The following is a 22393-nucleotide window of genomic DNA, read 5'->3' on the forward strand; positions in this document are numbered from 1 at the left end:
CACTTGTGGGTTATTTTTTTTTTCATGCCACACTTCCTGCAAATGAAAACGCTTTCAATTTGCTGAGCAAACGCAATTGAAGTTGAAACACATGGCTCACAGCAATTCTCGTCTTGTCTCAGGGGTCATATGTAATTCTGAAAATTGTGCCCAGCAGTGTAGTGACTCGATAATTGGGGCTACTGCACTAAACTGAATTGATGGATGAATGATGTACGGATAGATAGACAGATAGCTAGCAACACAGCTAGCTTGCTTGCTAGCTAGCTGGCTGGCTAGTGAAAGAGAGAGATGGATACTCTCATTCAATCAAGTTTGAAATTAACTGACCAAATTACTTTACTTTCCCTGTATTGAGAGACTTTGTTAGGAATTAAAAAATTAACAATATTTGAATGTTCCTGTATTGGGCTAAAGCCGTCTTTTTCGAGGTTTGATGTGCTTGCTCCTGTGTCTCGGGGCACTAAAAACATTAAGTGGCCCATACAGTGGATGTGAATGGCTGCTATATGTGTGATTGAATGGCAACCAGTAGGTGTACACACCTCTACTCGAAAGTCAGCTGGGATACACTCTCTGGTTCACCAGTGAACTGAACAGGATAAGCAGAAGAAAATTAATGTGGGGAGGGGGTTAAATATTTACATTCCCCAGCAGGTTCAGATTGTTATCATGAGTGTCTGACAACCTTCTGGAAAGAGTCCCTGCAGAGAAAGTCGTGTATGTCAAACGTAACCGTTGTCTTGCTCCATATATCTCACAGGACACGTCTCCCTGTGGGAGGATAACAGTGCAAACACGAGTGAAAGGAGGAGTGAGCACTTTGGGGAAGACTGGAGTGCAGAATTTGATGGAACAAAAGGAAGGTTGTGAGGTGGTGTGTGTGTGTGTGTGTGTGTTTGCCCTTTTCTGGTTTGTAGTGACAAAAATAATGTTTCATAAGCGATACACGGGCCGTCAAGCTATAGAATAAAATGTTTATTTTTTAGTCCGGCGGGATCTTGAGAATTTTAGGTGGGGGGGGGGGGGATTCAACTGCTGACACATTCTCACAGACACAGATCGGAAGAGACTTAACCGAATGGTTAATAAGAACGCGAGCTCTGTCCTGGGCTGCCAAATGGACTCGAGGAGGTGATTGACAGAAGGATGCTAGCCAAGTCGACATTCATCTTGGACAGTATGACCCGCCCTTCGAATTACACAATAGAATCACTGAGTGGCTCCTTCGGTGCCTGACTTTTAACCCCTCGCGCAAGATGTGCCACTCCTGCCCACAACAGTAAGACTGCTTGATTGCAGTCAATAAATATATTACATACACACACACACATATGCACACCAGACAGCAGAATTTAGATTAGTAGCAATTTTAGCCTTTGAGGACAAATGTTTATCAAAGGACGAATATTCATTGGCAAGGAAAGACTTAACTTCTTACAACATGGCTGACAGTGACCACATCTGTTCTGTGTAAATACATTGAAACAGGAAGTGTTATAGTAGACTGCACTGTCTAGTGTTTTATCCCAACGTTTTTATTAGCAGGTCTGCTGTTTGACAAATGTTCGCTCATAATGTGCGATCAACTTCTCTGTCACTCAACGGGATGTGGACAAACTGGCATCACTATTTTTCTTATAGGATGCACACTCACGCCCGTCAGAATTTGCTTCATCCTCAAACTCTTCTTTTTGCATTTGCTTCATTTTATTTTCCTCGCTTTATTTCCTACAAGTCTGCTGACATGGGAGGGGGGAGGTTGGGGGGGGGGCGTGAGTGAGCTCCCAACGGGTCATTGCAGTGTCTCTTTAGAATTGTGTTGTTGATGTTGATCAATTAAGATTAAGAAAACCTTTATTAGTCTCGCAATGGAGAAATTCCAGATTCACAGCAGCAAAGTTATGAAAGGAAGAAGTAGAACAACAAAAAAAAATGTCAGCCATCTTTCAGAGGTGGGGCCCACCACATTAGCCAGCAGCCGCAAGCGTACTGCTCTACAGCTTTTACTGACATCCAATCATTGTCATTGCAGTCTTAAATCAGTGCTTTGTTTTTGACATGGGATAAATTCGGCAGACCACCCCGGGGCTGCCATGAGATTGGTAAATTGCCCGCCCTTGCCTCTCGAGGGGCCTGTGCTCTAATTGCACCCTGGTTCGGCAATCACTGCCTTATTTTATGTTTACATTATAAACATAAATTTGCCTTTCAGAATGTGACATCGTATCAGAATACTTTGATCGAAACAATCCGCGGATATTTAAAGTCAATCATGACAACAACTCTGCCCACCAAAATTCATTAAAATATCATGATTGGACTGCCTCGGGAGAGGATAATGGTAAAAAAAATTCCCAAGGCTGTGACATAGTAATTGCTCGGATTCTTTTCTCTGTTGCCAGGCTGAGTTCATAAGGCCAATGAAAAAAAAAACAGAATTTTGCTTTTGGACAAGGTTGTTTGAAAGGCCAATGAGTGACTCATCCCACTACGCCAATGGACAAAGAGTCTGTCGGAACAGGAAGTTGCCCAGACACACATGGAGAGCCCTGTGAGGATTATTCGACTGCATTTGTAGTGCTTTTCAATTTCAACAACTACTCCGTGCTAATTACAAAAGGCATGCTTTCTGCTACATACCAATAGTGTTTTTGAGATTTTCCAGTCAAAGTCAGTGCAGACATTTGTAGGAAATGTTGAATGTTAAAGCAATAGAGACCATGAAGTAGAGCGCTGAGACAGACGACCACTTCTTATAGCTTTTTTTTTTTTTACGCCTGCTTGTTACGGTGATCGGATTGAGGTTGATGCTATTAAGTGTGACTTAATAGGCTTCTATACTGAGAAAATGGATAAACAATAACCAGAAGACAAGCGTCAAGGATACATAGACTAGACTCTTTCTCTTTCTGTCGCTCACGCGCACGCACACGCACACGCACTGCTCTTCAAGACATGAATTCTCTGAGCGGTTTCACAAGAAACCCAGGGAGAGTTTTTAAACCAACTGAGTATTGTGTGCTTACCCGCAGACATCTTGCGACATTTAAAAGGAGCTTGCAGTAGGAGTGAATCGCATCGAACACATGCTCGTGCACCCATTTTGGAAATGTCAAAATGTGTTTGCACCTTTGGAAAAGTTCCTCCGCTGCTATGTCGAATCATCCCGTCGTAACTGAAGAAGACACCTAAGCGCAGCTAAACAGACAAAAAGTCTCCTTTGTGACCTTTACGAGCAACACCGCGGCGCAGGCTGAGAATTCCACGAGGATCTCTGCAAACATTAGATGAATATCCCATTAGCAGATATTCAGGCAGACACACACGGCATGTTTATTATAAAGCGCACACAACGAAAGAGGAGGACTTGATGAAAAAGTTTTCCTTTCTGCGCGACTCACCTCAACGGCGGATGAGGTGAATAAAACATGAGAGTTCAAGTGTTTTAGATCTGTATGTAAAGCCACGACTGGGTGTTTCATTGCATGTCACTTTTTTTTTAAAGGAAATTGTGTGTATGTGGTTGTAGGGTGGTGGGAGAGGGGGCTTCTTACATAATTTAACTATGTCTATTAATCACATACACTTTTTGTCACTCAGGAAAGGGGAAGTGAGGAAAGTAAAGTTGAAGGAGAAAAAGCCGATTGTGCAAGCCGTAGGGCAAAAAAGAGCAATGGATTTGGTGATGGAGGAATGCCGGCTCTTGTCAGAAATATCGTAGGATTATCTCGGAAATGTAGCCCGCTTTAATTGGCAGGGACCTGACATATTTGCTGGTTTACATCATTTCTCTCACAGGGCTTATAATGCATTTAGCTAGCCAGCATAAATATTTTTATATACATAAATAGATATAGTCCTGCATGGCAACAAGTGATTATACACACACACAGAGAAAAATGTGACCAGAGAAAAATGAAACCTGTATAATCAATGAATCATTGTTGACTGGGAGTTGTCTTTTGTCATCGTGGAAACATTTGAAAAAGAAGTATGAATTGAATACCTAGAAGTGGTATCTTTTGAAATGAGATTATCCTAGCGTGTGCTTTCATTTTCTTTACAGACACCTATGCAGCGCATCACCGCATCTTTGTATCCCCGCAGCCTCGTTCACTACTTCAACGGGATAAAACATGACTGAACGTTTGGAGCGGTGGATATTAACTGCGAGAAGTGAGAGGCAGGGAGGAGTTGAAAAAAGAGTTACCTGAAATAAACCTTGAGATTTTCCCTTCCGTCACCCAACTCAAATTGCGGCGATAATACAATTATCTCAGCCTAAGCCCGTAGCAGATTGTGGCGGTTGTGAAAATGGTTGACACAGTAAAACCTTGCAATTTGAGCTCACCTGAGGCTGCGCAATGCAGAATTTGACTATTAGACAGCTCTAGGAGCCGAGCGTTCAAAGCCAACATGGTGCATCATCATGTATCTGTTATGCTGCACACAAATGGAAGAAGATGCCAAAACAATTGAAGTTCATCCCAAAAGTAAATGCTTTTAATTCCAGGTTAAAAATCCCCCCCCCCCCCCCCCATGCATGTGATCAATGTTTTTGATAGCATTTTTAAAATTGTACGTTCTTTTAGTAATTTTAGAATGCGACATAACATTTAAATGCCTTGTTCTTTTTTTGTAAATATCTTCCAATTCTTTTTTTCCTTTAAGTGTTGTATTTTTGCAATTAAATGTTGCCTTTTGATGTTGTTATGTAACTATGTGAAGCACACCTTGTATTATACTGACGAATCAATCAGATGGTGGGAAAATGAGTAACGGCTAGCCAACCTCGTGAAGACCAATTTGTAGTCTTATTCATGAAAGAAACAGTCCCGTAGCCAAGATATTTGAAGTCGCCTTGGCCAGCATGACTGATTCTGAAAGGTTTGAATCAGATTTGATTCACAACAAAACACAGAGCCTCAAATCTGATTGGATGAAAAAAATATGACGTATTTCTGGAACCAATATGCAGACAAGAGAAAGACCCTGAAAATTGAGACGATGGACAGTTGGCTAAAAAATCATGCAAATGGAAAAGTATTCAAATGTGGGTGATACATGTAGGTCAAATCTTCTGACTGTATTTTGGCCAGCAAAGAAAGTCTGACTGCTTACCGTTGATGTACAACATTGGCTGTATGGTTTTAAAAATAAAAAGGGCTTTATGATTGCCATAATTCTACCATAGAACTGATTATTCTTATTAATGCCTCTGGGAAGAAATATTTTCTGCCCCAAAAAATTTAAATTGTAATTGGACCAGCGTAATGTGTTGTTGTGTTTGACTTTGTAGCTTTCACTGTCACATATAGTGGCCATGTGCTCTCCTCCGGAAGGAGGCCTTGATTGTCTGCTGGCCTGCTCTCACTTCCTTTCGCTCCCAGCTCACGACGTTATTTTTACCTCCGAATGAATGCAAATGAACAAAGGCATTTTGGCTGCTGTGCTGACAGATTACAGATTAAAATCTCACATGTATCCGTGTCATTCCGTATCATCGTTTCCTTGACAAACAGCTGTGCTCGGCAAACGGCGCGCGGCCACAGGGCTCAACTCCCTCTGCGGGGGTAATCGTCACCCAATTACGAGGCTGAATGGGCCGACAGGATTTTTCGCTCCGTCTTCTCAGCCGTACCTTCGCCGGAGTGAAAGCGCCGACGCTGGGAGAAAGCGCTGACGCAGAAGTGCAAGGCGAAAAGAACGAGAACCTCAAACTCATCACGGGTACTATACCTTTCTGTTGGGGGAGTGCAAAAGAGGGTGCACCTATTGACGGCAATTCGTCAAATTGGAATCGTCCATCCACTTATTTTCCTTTCATTCGAAAGTGAACAAGGCACAGGGGTAAATCTGCTAATGAGGATGGCATTTGATCTCATTAAAAGGCCCCTGTGGGATACAATGTCCCGACGTGGACCACAGATTGGTGAAAAATAATGACGTGCCTGTTAGATCAGCCGCATAGCAACGGCGTTGAACTGAGGCATTGACAACGCTGCCTATTTGGTGACATTTCACAATCGCCATAATTGCGATGTTTAACAACCTTGCCACGATTCCCGAACAAAGACGGGAAAATGCTATTTCTCTACACTGGTGAAAGGACACTTTGATTCGCTCCGTTTTCATCTATAAATGCTTCAAACAACAAAGTGTATGAAGAAAAACTGGTTGACATTGCATGACTGTCTGTGTCTTATGTGTTGTGTTGTATTATTTTGTCATTTTATGTTAACTGTTCTTTTGATGGCGGTGCGGGCACCCGCAGCGGCTCCTCTCTCTCGTGTGGTTGAGAGGAATGAAATGTCATCTGTGCCGTGTGTTGCACCTGTAGCACATTTGACAATAAAGTCGACTTGAACTTGAATTTGAACTATTTTATTTGTTTGCAAGTGAGCATTCTGGTTTATTGGTTCGATTTATTTTGGTTTGACTTGAGCAATAAGTTACGGTACTTTTACTCTGTTACATTAAACGGCATTCCATTCGCAAGCTTCATTTTGGTTTTTCGGAGAGACTTTGTCGATCCAACGGAACTCTAATAGCCGTTTGACTCCATTTGACCAATCAAATGGAGCCAGGGAGTCACATGACCGGACAGAAAGTCTACGCGACTTTAACACAGAAGCAGTTTTCAAAACATTTTTTTTTTCACTTCAAATTGACTCAAGTAATTTTACTTTTACATGAGTCACAGTTTTTTAAAGTAACACTACTTTTACTTTGGTAGGGTTTGTGGATGCTCCGCCAATCCCTGTCCAATACCGTCCTGTGATTGGCATACGACCAGGCCATTATTCCCTCAATATACTTTTACCAGAGCAGTTAATGACCATGAAAAGTCCCGTTATTTCTCCATAATTAGAAAATCCCGCAACTTGGACCCATTCCACATTTCTTTGTCTTGTGTCCCTCTGAAGAGAACACAAGGATACATCCTGTCAGAGCTGATAAGACGTGTGTCTGTAGGTTTGCAATAGGAAAGAGAATTATTCATTGTCTCCTACGCTAATCTCTCATGTCTAAAAAAAAAAAAAAAGGAATACACCGCTGTTTGCTATTCGTGGGATTCTATTATGTATTATGCGGCTTTCATTTCCAAACGTGTATGTGTGTGAGTGCAAACGGCAGCCGACATCCTCGCAATAGTAAGGTACAAATATTTAGCAGGTAAATTCATCATTTGTACATTATCTCACATTCATACAAAAATTTAATTGGCATGAAAATAAAGAGCCCAGTGCTGCTATTTCTCTCTCAGTCACACACACAGCGATACACGAGGCACATCCGTTACACAAAAGAGGGGCTGAGGTGACTTAAGGCATTCGGCTCAAATACTTTTCACTTGCACCTCATCCATCACCTTGGTGAACGTTCACATTCGTTTTCAACTGCTCCGAATTCTGATTTCAAATGTGGGAGGAGGTTAAGAGCAAGTTTAAGTGCGGCGAGCCTCGCTTTGACGTTGATTTCCATTGGCTGTTTATGCGTGTGTGTGTGTGCCATGTGTGTGTGTCAGCATGTTTGAAAGACTGATGGAAAACAAGTTCAATTAAGCTGTGCAAGGTTGCTCTGGAAGGAAAATGTATTTTTGTGACAATGCAAATAATTGATAGCTGATATCACATATTAGAAATTCATTGTGTGTGTGTGTGTGTGTGTGTGTGTGTGTGTGTGTGTGTGTGTGTGTGTGTGTGTGTGTGTGTGCGTGCAACATGACATGATGTTCTTTGAAAAAAAAAAAGCGATGCATGCACACGTGCATAGCTGGAATGAGTATGAAAATCACGCAGTCAATGGTGACGTGTGAACTATTGTGAACTACAGCACATGAATGTGTCATAGGTGTTGCACGACTTTAGATTTTTTTTTAAGATGACATTAATGTGATGAAAGTCGAGTCGACTAGTTGCTGAACGTGTCATTGATATTTTTTCTATTCAGGGGCTAAAGTGAGACTCATTTTCAGCCCGAGAGTTTCAGGGCAAGACCTGCCCACCTAAATTCACAAATTAATTTGAATATAGATACACAAAAAAGGTTTTCCCATCATGCTTTGCTGCCATTCCAAGAAACACTCGTGACTTTGTCATGCTATTTTTGTACGGACAGGCCGTAATATAGTTTATACCGTTGTTCCAGTTAGGTATGAATGTTTTGCGATTTTCTGTATAAATTATTGTTTTTTGGAGACACCTTTAGTCACAAAGGTGGCCATTTATAATCTGATGACCATTGCCTGCAACAGTACTAGTACATTTGAACGTCGCTGAGTTGGATACATAAATTGTATATGAACTTTATTTATTGTTTTCAAAAGCGTTCCATGGGCAAAGAGTAACTAATGGCCAGGCTGGGAATGATCCAGATTGACCAGATTACCCGATCCGGGCCTGGTCGCAACAGTCAATATTCACTGCCAATGTAAATCCAATTTATTTGCACTGTATTTATTTTGATGCAACATACACATGAGAAAACAAGAGCAGCAAAGTAGGCTGAATGAAGACTCGTGTGCCGTCATGTGGTGGTTAAAAGAAAGGCTCTCACTCCGGGTGCTAGCCACTGGGACAGCTACGTAACGTTTGAACAATTTGGCCAAGCGGAAAAGCTGAAGGTTTTGCAGTGCATGAATTTGCTGTGTTTGCACATAATCAAGGACTTTGTCATGCATGGCCAAAAAGATGTTCAAAAAGTTGTTCAAAATATTACACAAGTATGATTTTTTTTTTCTCCATACTTGTTCTCACTCACTGACCAAAATTGCTCATTCAGAAGTACAAGACAATTGAAATTTGTGAAGGTGATGGACTTATTTCATTCAAACACTATCTGCTGTTCCTCAAGCTAAAAACATGTAAAGAGAGACAAGTCATCGTCATGCTCTAAACATTATTTTGCAGTAGTAAAGTCAACCCCTCGACTGGTGGACTAATCATCTAGTCTGTGCAAGCCCGAGTGTTTAAGCGTTGCAAATATTTATGTGCCACTTAGCTCTTTTTTTTAACATACTGTAGGTTGTATCGATTTTTTGGAATCATTTTATTTCCATGAGCAGGAGGAATAGTCAATTGAATGCAGCCGGCCTTGTGAAGGGCAGAGGAATTGAATATCATGTTCAAATGTGCATCAATTGCACTTTATGAATGTGAGTGTAGGAGATGTTTGAATGAGCGTGTGTATGCGTGTTTCTTCCAGCGTTGGAAGGTTAATTGCTATGTGACCATACTGAGAGCAGTGACTTCTGACCTGTCGATGGTCGAAAGTGGCCTTGCAGAAAAAGAAAATGCATAATGACTTTGCATATATCCTTGCTGATACCCTTCAACTTTAGCAGAGTGAAGGATCCTTTGCTGTAGAGCTGGCGTGTAGAACATTTGAGAAGACTGGGGGTGGGGGGGGGGGGGATAAAATAGTACTTGACGAGTGTTTTGTGCATAATACATTTTACAGTTGATTGTGGAGATGAAGGTTGAACAAAACGAATTCGAAGATTGCTTGATAGGTCCTCATTAAGGTCACTGGTGAGATGGGGCCTTGAAATACGTCTCAATGTGTCATGTAAGTGTTGGCCAGTCATGAGTGTACTGTGAACACAAATCCCTTTGGCATTTTCCTAGTCATGTATCCTGCCAGGTCGCTTAAGAGATTCCAATAAAGAGCTGGAAGAATGAACCAAGAGTGTAATTAATCGATGACTTACTCTGCCATTTATTGGTATTCAAGTGCAGCGATGATGTGTGTTTGTGCAGAAACGTGACATTTAACTTCATTGATTCTAAAACATGCAAGACAGGATAAAGGAACACTTTAAATTGTCCCTAGGTGTGATTGTGAGTGCAAATGGTTGTTTGTCTATGTGTACCCTGCGATTGACTGGTAAACCGGTTCAGGGTGTACCCAGCCTACTGCCTGAAGACGGCTGGGATAGGCTCCATCCAGCACACGCCGCGACCCTTGTGAAGTATAAGCAGATTGGGAAAATGGATGGATGGACGGACGGACGGACGCTATATGAAGACATGAATAGAAGGTATTGTAAGTCTGCTGCTGTCCTATTTATGTCTCAATGTATCCAAACACAGTCGTCATGTCCTAAGGACAACCAGTGATTGTTAATATTAGTCATCCAAAATACTCCTTTACGTAGGTATGTGGCTGTACTTACGCGCGCCTTTCACAATGTCAGTGCCACAGAGGATTTGTGTGAAAGCTGTCATAGAACACGAGGATCTGAAAATAGACATTTCCCAAAGGGGGGGCGGGGGGGAGAAAGGGGAAGCAAGGGAAAGATGGTTGAGTAGGTTCACGTTTGAGAGACAAAACACCGCGATTCTGGGGCAATGATAAAGATTAATTATAGTTTAGAGCTGATGGTACACATGCACACAAGTACACAGGCATTCAGGCAAAAACACCTACGCACATTTAATACAATACTTTGAGGAGATGGTGAAAAGCCTCTTGCCGTCGTGTTGTAAAGGGGGAACATTGACATTCTTGACAACAGACATTCTTCACGGAAAAAAAAACAAGTTCTTTGAACCAAAGTATTTATCTGTAATATAACAAGTGTCGCATAGGACCAACATAGTTTCATTGTGTACTGTACACAGCATCCTTTTATGGCATTTAGTTTTTCCACAATGTACAATAGTTTACTTTATAAACAGCAGAGTGAGTAAATAACTGACACAAAAAATCCGTTGCTTGGGGCACCCAAAAATTTTTATATACACACACACACACACACACACACACACACACACACACCCCGGGAACAACATCGGACATCTCAGTCCAGAAATGTGCAGTGCTGGGAACAGCAAGGAGACTGCGCACAACCCTCAAGCTTCCTGGCCTGTGGTAGAGGACCCGAGCTGAATGAGGGACGGACACCACCCGAGGGGTGAGACGAGCTTCCTATTTGGCACCGCAAATCAAATTCCATGTGCGTTTTGCCACCGTGCGCTCATTTTTCAGACCTCGCTCGATTGTTTCGGGCTTGGCAGAGCACTAGAAATTGCAATTCTCTTCCAAGTTTCCCGGCAGTGCTGCTGAGGGATGCTGTTGAAAGATCAATCGTGGGCTACAAGAGCTGTAAATATGTCAGCGTAAACCACAGCATATCCGAGCAATCCCTCGATACCACACAAGCGTACTCGAGGGCAATGACAAGCCAACTATATTCAATGACGGACATGTTTTTTGATTAGCGGTATTTTTATCATTTGTATTTTTTTTTTTTAAAGCAAAATGCTTCATTCATCACCTCTTACAAGTGAACATGTTTTTTCCTTGTTGGAATCCAAAATGGGCTATTATGTTTCCTCTGTCATTTCTTTCATTTGTGCCGAAAATTTGTGGGTCGAAATAGGAGGAATACAGGATTAGGTGACATACAACGGGATGAAATGGAATGTCATGATGGGGAAAGAAAATATCGATTCTTCAATACTTTTAGCCTTTACTGATTTTCTGCAGGTTACCCTCTTCATTGTAGATGAATTGGAACCCATCCCTTCTGAAGTTTGGGTGAGAGGCAAAGCACACCTTGGACTGATCACTCGTAGAGCACCCAATGGGAGGAGCTTCCATTATGCTAAATTACTTGATTTTCTTTCTTTGAAGCCGTATATCTCAGAAACTACAGGGTCAGTTTGAACAAAAAAAAGGTATTGTTGGAATGGTAATTTAACAAAGAATCCAATACACGAAGACGATCGGTGCAGATTTTAGTAACTTGACCTTTTGACCTAGAATTTAACCTTGAAATTGACCTTGCTGCTCACTTGACCAGAACAAAATGTTTCCATGAAAAGTTGTCGCTTAAGTTCTCTAAAACAAATAAAAGTTGCATGGGTTTTTTTTTTCTTTGTTGTTTTGCAGCAACAAGGAGTCAAAGTATCTGTACCATCATATTTGCAATGAATATTCATTTGAGATTCATCAGAAGCTGATTATTCATAAGTACCACTGCATCTCTTCTGTATGCACTGTATCTCTGAATGTTTTGTTTTTCCTTTTGTTTCACCGTTCAGCATGGCAATGACCCGAAGGGTACATTCAAATACACCAAAAATGAATTTAAAAAAAAAAGAAATGTTTTGGAATGGAATTCATTTTCCATCTATCCATTTGCTGTTGGCCTTCTTCTCATTCGGATCGCAGGTGAACTGCAATCTCTCCCAAATGACATGGTTCTGTGGTCAATTTGGGCAAAATCTTGTGAGAAACGCAGCCACTGAAGGTTCATGACCGAAGGATGCTAATGTTATTTTGTCAAGCGTGTATGTAACAGTCACTTGCTATTCATTTTTGCACAAATGGTTCTGCTTCCAGTATATTTGTTGAGGTGCGAGAACAGTTACATCAACTTTAACGAGGAAAGTACTCCTGAGCGACAGATGGATCAAATTCTTCTCAAATTCCCCGGCCCACGTCTCGCCTTCCTCTTCCTGGCCCTGTGTCACCATTCCTAACGGAGCCTTTTCTAATCCCTCGCCAATTCCCTTGCGCTCACTTCACTTCTTCTGAATTCTCCTCTCTCTCTGTCAGCGTACAGCGGCTGCAGGGTCTGTGTGCGCGTGTGAGTGTGTCTGTGCATGAGCGCAGAGAGAGAGAGAGAGAGAGAGAGAGAGAGAGAGAGAGAAAAAGTAAGAGCAAGAAGAGAGACCTACAAGAGCTTTCCTTAATCCCAGGTAAGTGCAAAGCTTTTCTGTGGGAGAATTTCATTTCATCACCTCTCATCCTACACGCGGAGAAGCCGGATAGGAGTTTCCTAGTTATGAATCCAATAACTAGTGTTGTATGTGTGTGCCTATGTGTGTGCCTATGTGTGCGCGTGTGGATGAGAAAGAGAGAAGGAGTTTGGTGGGCTGTCTATGGGAGTGAAGCTTACTTGAATAAATTCAAACTGAAGGTTAAACGCAAAGGGACACAGAAAGGTGGGAACAGGTGCGATGTGTGATGTGCGTCTGTGCGCATCTGTGAAAGACAAAGTCAAGGTGGCTTCAAGTAGCACAATCACAATTATCGTCTATATCTATGCATAACAGGAGTGAGTGTATGAGCACGCTTGCTCCTTGACATGCATTTATTTACTATGCGTACACACACACACACACACTGCACTCCCAGATGCTGCATCTGGGTAGTATATAGTACATTGAGCCGAGGTCAGCCCTACATCATTTAAGGTCACCATGGCAACCAGATTAAATTAAAGGCCTGCTTGATAGCCTTAGCCATCTGCATTAAAAACACACCCCGGCACACGTCCGGCACATTTAATTAAAAAAAGACCGAAGACGTAATGTGTATTAAAGCAGCCTGCTTGTCCAAACAGTAAAAGCCAAAGTAAACGTCGAATGAAAGCAAGAGGAGAGCAGACTGACCAGAAAGCAGCTGTGAGGATGCAGTTGAGACTGATGCAATTAAAGGGGAAGCTGGAACTGGTCATTGCGCTTGTCTTCTGGCTCCGCAGTCTGCCGCCACTCAGAAGACGGGCACTATTGGAGTCTGGCCGGTGTCTAATTTACAGCCAATGTGACCCTTTGTTGACATTAAAACATGTTTGTGTGTGTAGCAAAATGGAAGCAAGCACGGAAAGGACAGAGCAGCTGCTGCTTATCCGCACACCATACAGAGAACAAGACTTCCAATCTCAAGGTGATGATGATGGGGATGATGCAGAGGGGATGTTCTCTCTACTTCTTTCAAGTGGGAACCGTCTAAATGGTTTAAAATCCTAATAAAAATGTTGGGGTGTTTTTTTGTTTTGGTTTTTGTGGTTAGCGCATCCTGCTTCCGAGGTCTGGGGTTCAAATCCATATTAGTGTGAATGTGTACTCTGTGATTGATTGGCAAACATCTCCGGTGTCTCCGACCGCTCGTCCAAAGTCAGCTGTGATTGTCTCCAGCCTACCCACATCCCTTAGTGTCACAATTTTGTCCCACCAGTCACCTGTGTCCTCTCCCCGTATTTTTCCACTCACCACACCGATCAAGGCAATGTTATTTCTATTGTGGAGATACAGGAAATGCAGAGGCAAGGAGACAAAGACGAGTCATGTCACTCTACTCTCCAAAACTGACTGTTCTCATCGCAAGCAGCAAGCCACTCCCTTTCAACCCTTACATGTCTCTCCTCCCAGAAAAAATGACAACTCCCGCTCGTCCCTTAAAGCTACAGGTTCCTGGTGGATGTCTTTGCCTTGTGGGTCACCACAGTATTACGTTTCTTGATAACAGAAGTTATCTTAGGGCACTTTAAACTTTGAGCAGGTCAAGAACCGCACTCCTGAATGCACATGAATGCAGTTGGTTAGAAGAGAACTAACTGAAAACTGCATTGTGCAAACACTTGGCAACAGAGGCAAGGAAAAAACTCCATCGAAGAAACAAACATTGTAGTTACAGTTTCTCATGGCGGGCCGTTATGAATTTTAAGAAACCATATCACTGTTTAACCATCTCCACATATTACAAAAGCAGCGAACAACAAATAGATTGGATAACTAGTTTTGACATCAGAAGTTGAGAGTAATGGATTGTTCAAACATTGTATTTATTACATTATATACGACAATTTGACATTTTGGTTCAGACTTTCGGGAACATCATGAAAGTGGACATGGTTGAATTTCTTTCGTGGGCCGCGTAAAATGATGTGGCGGGCCAGATCAGGCCCCTGGGCCTTGGCTTTGACACATGTGCACCAGAGCAATCTGCTGAGCCAAAAGTCATTCAAGACTATTTGTTCTGAAGCTAACTCACCGTGTGTGCATAATTGAGTATTTCCCTGGGGGCCGCCATCTTGAAATCATATGAACGCAGGATGCCTTTTCATTGGCCATCCGATGTTCAGATTCCAGCATTCACACGGTAAAATTTTGCACCTCGCGAGGTGAAGAATATCCACCATCGTTTCCAGACGCAGACAACAAACAGAACCGTGAAGTCACACAGAATACCAGGAATAGGGGAGAGATAGAAAGACAAAGAGAATCGGGTTAGTAACAGTTCATAAAGATGAGGATAAGGTGAGAAGGACAGAGAGGAGAGGAAGGCAAGCAGGGTGCATCAATGGAGATCCCTGGCCTCTGGCAGGCGAACTAAGAGATGAGCCAGGACAAGCCTGTAATCCCTCACTAGAAGCTTCATCATAAACGAAGGGGAAAGTTGTCAGTTCACTCTTGAATAGAAGGTTTGGCAGTCATCTTGCACCAACTGGAGAGACTTTTCACCAACTTACTTGGGCAGACCATTAGGAAAGAAGTTGCAAGAATCGAATCGAGTTTTTGGGCTCCGCCGCTGAACTCTGCCAGTCAGCCACACAAACCTTATTCCAAACCGCAGGAGTTCCACAATAGCAATCAAATTGTTCTTCGTGTTCTCATGAGACTCTTCGACATTGTCGGCCATCCAAGTTGCACAAATCGCATGACGATACGCTTTCGACTTTCTGGAAACATGTCTCAATACAATTTTTATTTTATTTTATTTTTTAACTTGTGTGACCGTTATTCCAATTTCTGAAGTTTCAATGGAACACACAATGGAATCAAACGTGCTATCCTCCCATCAACTTCCATTATTCAACATGATCCATAAAGTAGCCTGTCAGGACGACGATCATTTGATTGCCAAAGAACACCAAGGGTTTTTTTTTTGTTTTTGTTTTTTTGCGGAGAGCAAATCCAAAAGTCTTGTTTGTCTTACATGTTACCTTCAAGGCTCTTTGGACCGTGGACTCCACTTCAAGATAATTTTTTTCCCCTCTTATGTGACATTTGTGACCTTCAGACATGTTTGGATTGCTAAACACAATTTCAACTGCATCCGTGAGCCTGCCAGGCATCAGCGTGAATCCTTGCTGAGCGCTGAGGGGCCCGCAGCTAGGCCGGATAAGGGCTTCCCCGAAATGAGCTATGAGCGCACTGATAGCTCCCCCATACTTTCATCTGCCAACCCGCTGCACGCTTGTTTAGCATGAGGGTGGGTGGGGGACACCCTCTGCTCCCCCTAAAACCACATTTAATCTCAGACATCGCCGCTTTGAAGTACAACAGCTAAAGTTGGGCGTACTCTGGGGTGTTCTTGCTTGTTTGACTCAAATTAGCTGAACAAAGTGCATTGTCTCGTGTCCAATGGGACGGACCAAAGCAGGGTTCATCTATTATTTACTCAGCTCCGCCGCTATTTCACTAAATAGTCAAAGTCGCCATATCAAACCACCTGTCTGTAGTCACAAACAAGAAAAAAAAATTGTCATGTGATTTCTACCACCTCATCACGGCAGTGCCTTTTGATCTCAGGCATCACATTTTTAATGATGCCTTTACAAAGGCAAATAACCACGTGAGTGGAACACATGCATGTGTACGCACACATGAAAACACACCCACACACCCACACGGTACACGCGCTGAAAGAAAACGTACATAGAGTAAGCTGCATAACCAATTCGAAACGTGTCTGTTAAATACTGTTTTAATTAGACCGTCTTCTGTGCAACCTGATAAGTGTGAAATGTAAAAAAAAAAAAAACAAAAAAACACACAATACTAATTTGCATTGTTTCGGTGATGACAAAGTTCTATTTTCAACATGTATAATTGGAATATACTGTATAATAGTGCAATAATAATAAGTGTAAAGATGACATTTTAATTATCACTTATTTTGTTTAGAATGAGCATTTAATATCAAATACCAACTCACGGAGCAATTTATTGAAAAAAGCAGAGATGGGCCCCCGGGACGAAATGATGCGTCCGTCCGTCCGGTTGGAAAATGTCGTTGTGTTTTGCTTAATTGTTCGATATGATTAATATGCTGTTTTGTTTTGTTATTTGCTGTTGTGTTTCGCACCACTCCAGGGCCACATCTCTCCAGTTCTTGTGACTCCTCATCGCCACAACATACAATTTGACATGAAAAGGCAACACTACAGGGGGACATTGGCATGGAGGGTCTGCGCATACGACCCCATGATGCCGACGCTGCCTCGGCATCAAAAGGTTGAGCGCACACTGGAACACCATGTGGCCCGTAGACCGACATGATACTCCTTTTTATCTATCTGTCTTTTTCACAAGATGACATTTCACACGGTAGCCAACACTATATTCTTTTTCCACACTCAGTCTGTACCGACGCCACCAACACGCACAACCAAAAAGGAGCATAAATCTTCTTCCCTCTATTGGATGCTCATATGTTCTCCATATTTCTTACTCTCTTAAAATTATTTCTTCCCTTACACAAACACACCTCCGAGAAATTATGGCAACGGCAATTACAAAGAACCCCACTGGTAAATGTAAATTCTATTTACATTTAGATGACGGAATATTTCATTTCTTTCAATCCGCTGAGTAAAAACTAATATGCACGTGGCTGTGGCCGCACAGCATGTGGACATACGCCGCTGTTTTGTGATGTTTTTATATTGACTAAATACAACGTGTTCCCTCTGAAACACGCGCACACCCACACATACACTCGGCAATAAATCTCAATGTTCACCCATGGACGAAAGCACAGATGAGAGTGGTAAATCCTAATACCACTTCCCACATTCTGTTCTGCGCGTACACAAGTGGCTCAATACCCAGCTGATGTTGTCTTAGCATCTGTAATATCTCCGATTCGATATGTTGTGCTCATCATTGAAATTATACCCATAGGAAATGTGCAAATGGAATCAATCCATTTCAAGTTCAAACCGTCACCCTCATTCAGCGTTTTTGTGTACACGATAATCACACGAACATTTAAATACAGTACTCTTGACTATCATCCATCCAGGGTACAGATGCCACCCTGTTAAAAAATTATATATATATATATATATATATATATATTATATACAGTATATATACAGAACTTGTATATTTTGGGCCTAAACAGTAATTTAAGATGGCAAAATGTTAAAATATAAATTACTGACACTTATGGAAACAAACCAAGCAAGTTGTTTTTATTTAAATATTGAGGTTGGGGTTCCATAAAGAGGCAATCATTTTGGAAACGTTTATTTCTTTGTGGTGAAATACAGGAAGGCCAATTTTCACAACAACAAAACTTAAAACAGTTGACTTGCACAACTTCAAATGTTATCAAAGTTTGTTGCCTTGAAATCTGAATTCATTCAATGTCTTTATTTTTCTTTTACAGTGCAGCCAATTGTAAGGCATATACCGTGTTGACCAGGGGTGTCCAAACTCTTAGCTTGGGTTCTAGTAGGTGGTGGGAGTAAAAGAGCAGCTGATGATCTGCCTGGGTAAGTGTTATGTAACTCCAGAAGCCAGTTGAAACCTCTTGCTCAAACAAAGGTCCAGTTGCCACACAGTTCCCCAAATAAGATCCTCAACTCAACTCAACTGTATTTATAGAGCACTTTAAAAACAACCACCGTTGCATACAAGGTGCTGTACATGGAGCAAATATCATACATACAACAATACACAAATAAAAATAAGGCAGTCGAAAGCACAAAAACAGTCTAGCTAAGATCAAGTCTGAGTCATGCCGAGTCAAAAGCCAAGTTTTGAGAGGAGTTTTGAAAATAGACACCCAGGGGGCTTGCCGAATGTTCAGTGGGAGGTCATTCCAAAGAGAGGGACCAGCAACGGAAAAGACTCAATCCACTCCGAGCCTCCGCTTAGTTCTTGGTATGTCTAATAATGTCTGGTCCGCAAACCTGAGGCATCGGGCAGGTGTGTAGGGGCGGAGGAGCTCAGAGAGGTAAGGTGGCGCCAGGCCATTTTAATAAATAATAGGATCTTAAAGAGAACTCTAAAATGTATCGGGAGCCAGTGAAGGGATGGCAGAGTAGGAGCAATGTGCTCCCTCTTACAAGCACCAGTCAAGAGGCGAGCAGCAGCATTCTGGACCAACTGGAGACGCTTAATGGAGGATTGGCCGACTCCAAAGTAAAGTGCGTTACAGTAATCCAGCCGGGATGTGGCGAAGGCATGAATTATTGTTTCAAAGTGCTCATACGAGGTTTTACTTTAGCCAACTGCTCAAAGTGTGCTCATAGCCGTCAATCTGTCCCTGAAGTTGAAGTTTACTGTGAAGCGAAATTCTATTTAAACAGAGATGTTGAAACAAAACCATGTCATAGCTTAAGAGCCAAAGATGAGCGACCATAAATTTGCATTGATGTATCTTTCTTTGTTGCAAAAGAAAGCCCTGGCTTGGCATGGTGCATCCTTTACTACATGGCTGGGCGGGAACATGGAGAGTTCTAATCTCGCTCGTGAGTTACTGTTCTTCTTTGAGGTATATTTTAGTCACCCAATAACACAATGAATGGGTCCATCAATGGCACGCTGCTAAGTGTGGCGTGAAAAGAATTTTATGCTGCGAGTTTGAATGATTATGACCCATTTGACTCTAATTTGACAAGCCACCGGTCTACGGTACAGTCCGTCTCCCGCCCGAAGTCTGCCGAGACGGTCTCCATAATCACCATAATCCTAAACAGAACAAGCGGTTTGGAAAATAAATGGATGGACTCACATAGCGCTGTGCAAAAAGAGTATCTCTTCCTACGAATCTGACATTTATGTATTGGAATGCACGAGCGAAGTCCAGAAGACGTCAAGTGGTTGTCTGCAGCCATGCATGGCGAGTTTCGACAATGTGGGATCCCACGGGGGCTCTTTGAAGGGGATCAGGGACAAACATGTATCATCGCTCACACACTCATCCCACCTTCTGGATCCTAATGGTGAATGTGACTCTTAAGCACAGTGCCTACGAAAGCAATATGCAGCCCGGCTGCAATATTTCTGCAGCTTATAAGCAGATACAAGAAGGGAAGAGAGCCAGAGGCAGCAACTGGGGAAAACAGATACCACCGTGATTTTTGCCTTCTCTCTTTTTCTCTCCGTGTACCCCCCCACCCGCCGAGCCCGACCCCCACACCCTGACTCTCCTTTTTCTACATGGACTGTATTGCCTCATTTTGAGCGGTAATGAGTGCGGCAGGAGCAGGCAAGAGAGCAGTGAAGAGAGGCGGTACTTAAGGGAATTGGAGTGTTTAAAATGTAATCTAAAGGTTTCCTCTTGTGGATCACATGTGCAAACATCCACAACCAGCCTCAACTCTTTTTCATGTGTCGTCAATGATACGCAAGCAGTGTGTATGAGTCACCTGATCGGTGTCTTCTAAGGAACGGGAACGAAAATTCAAGTGAGCAGTCTTTTCTTTTTCATCAATCTGCAGGTTTTTTTTGTTTTTTTGTTTGCTCATGTTATTTGCATTGTTTAGGTTGCACTCATTACTACTGGGATGTTCACAGTGGCTCTCAGGCCCACAGAAAATACATCGCCTAGAAAGGCTGAAGTATATGAGGCATGAATTAGACATTAACTAAAGCAGAAAGGAGTATGAAGGGATTTTTTTTCCCCCAGGAGGAGGGAGTGTTCTTTAAAAAAAAATAAAGACATAGTAGCACTATGTACGTTAAAAAAAATAATAAATCAATTTCCTTCAGTTTTTGTAAAAACAGTAACCATGACCTCAAGGTTGGCATTAGAAGAATATCAAAAGAATGTAAACGACTTTCGATTCCATGGTTAACATGAACGTCTTTTTCAGCATATATTTATGACAAACTGATTCTAAACACTTTCTGGCTGTATACAGAAAATGTCCTTCCACTAACTTTAAAGGAAGAACATGATGACATTGTTCCACAAATTAATTTAAATCTCAGTACAATGCTGGTGAAATGCTTTGGTCGAAATCAAGCAAAACAACTTATTTCATCTTCTGTACAAAGCCCAGTTTCGAGAAACTGGATGTGTTTGCAAATAAACCACTGCGGCACAACGACAATTGACTTTGACTATGTTTACATGCAGCGCAATACTTGGGTTAAGGTCAAAATCCCACTTTTTGAAACATTCGGGGTATGACCTTTACAAGTGTGAGCTGACAGTTACTCCCGCATACAAGGTCGTTGGATTATCCCGATCGAAACAGACGACGTACAGATAATGTCGTGACAGCAAACGGATATTACTTCCGCTTCTTACTTTCTGTCATCAAGCAAACACATTATATTCACGTCTCTCACCTCATTTCTCGCTGCGTCCAAAAGTGTGCCGCCTTGTTACGTGTGGCTACGCGTGAGGTTTGCCATGTTTGTGTACCTCTCTGTGTACTTCTGGAGAGCTGTGCATCAGATGCACAGGCCTTATATCCACATAAATGTGTGTCTGTATCCAAACTGTGTCATTTTCACAATAGAGACCCAAAAATACCGCCGCAGAGAAATCAATGTGTTCAAGATTGCCTTGCGGTGGCGTGTAAGCAGGATCGCCCGGCACACAGTTATACAGTGCACTCCGCTTAATAGAACACCATTGGGCCGAAGCGCTTCTGTTCTACTAAGCGGGGTTTCTATTAACCAGAGACACTTTATTAGGTACACCTTCAGACACGTCGACGACCAAGTTATGCACGCAGAAAACCCCCTGCTGACGAGTTAGAAGAGATATTTCGACTGTGGACGTCCATATCTTTAATCAAACAACAAAACAACAACTTTAATCAACTTCAGTCAAACATCTCAAATCACGAGAAAAAAATCGTTACTTTTGTCTGGAAACAGGAGTCCGTAATTTTGCGGTTGACTTCCCTCTCAATGCGCTGGATAAGAGGGAAGTCCTGGAAACCGCGGGCGTACCTTCTGAGAATCCGGCAATGCATCGTATCGTCGGAGTATGTCCTTCTTATCCGCAGGTGATAGCCCTCGTCTCTTGAATGAAGTTGAAGCCATTGTGACGTGCGTGTGTCTATGTGTGGAGTGACGCGTGCTACCTGTTACTGTATACGGCTAGAACTACCGCGTTTTCTCGTGATAGTGGTACAGTATCGCGATAGCTACACTTCGAAAACCACTAGTTTACAATGTTCATTGCTTACGGCCTGTTCTATTAAGCGGAGATCTGTTCTACTAAGCGGAGTATCTTTATAGGAAATTGCATTAGGCAAATCTGTTCCAGAGCCTTTTGCTCTATTAAGCGGATTACTCTATTAACCGGTGTTCTATTAAGCGGAGTGCACTGTACTTCCTGTACTCCTAAAACCAAGATTCCTTGCGGATTGAGGATGCACAGAATACAAATCAATCTTTCTATATGCGGGTTAGAAAAGGGGTAACCCAGGCTTCTTATTCGGGGTTTTCAAAACCCCGAATAAGAATATATTTGGGGTTTTACACATTGACATGGCCTTTCCAAATGTGAATATTGCTGATATTAAGAGTTTTGAAAGGGTTATTGACTGCATGTAAGTGTAGTCTTTGTGTTACCATGACAACTCTTGAATGGGCAACATGTCTGCTGGAGAAACTAC

General features: G+C 42.2%; 1 long non-coding RNA gene across 1 annotated transcript; it reads right to left on the bottom strand.

Moving 5' to 3' along the window:
- Positions 1–532: 532 nt before the first annotated feature.
- LOC127601128 (uncharacterized) lies at positions 533–10505 on the bottom strand. The gene is made up of 4 exons (XR_007962494.1): positions 10453–10505; positions 3133–3277; positions 689–774; positions 533–592 (listed from the first exon to the last, which is right to left on the bottom strand). It is a non-coding gene; the product is annotated as an uncharacterized LOC127601128 (long non-coding RNA).
- Between the last annotated feature and the right edge of the window lie 11888 nt (positions 10506–22393).

The sequence above is a fragment of the Hippocampus zosterae genome, chromosome 5, assembly GCF_025434085.1.
Source record: "Hippocampus zosterae strain Florida chromosome 5, ASM2543408v3, whole genome shotgun sequence".
Classification (NCBI taxonomy): Eukaryota; Metazoa; Chordata; class Actinopteri; order Syngnathiformes; family Syngnathidae; genus Hippocampus; species Hippocampus zosterae.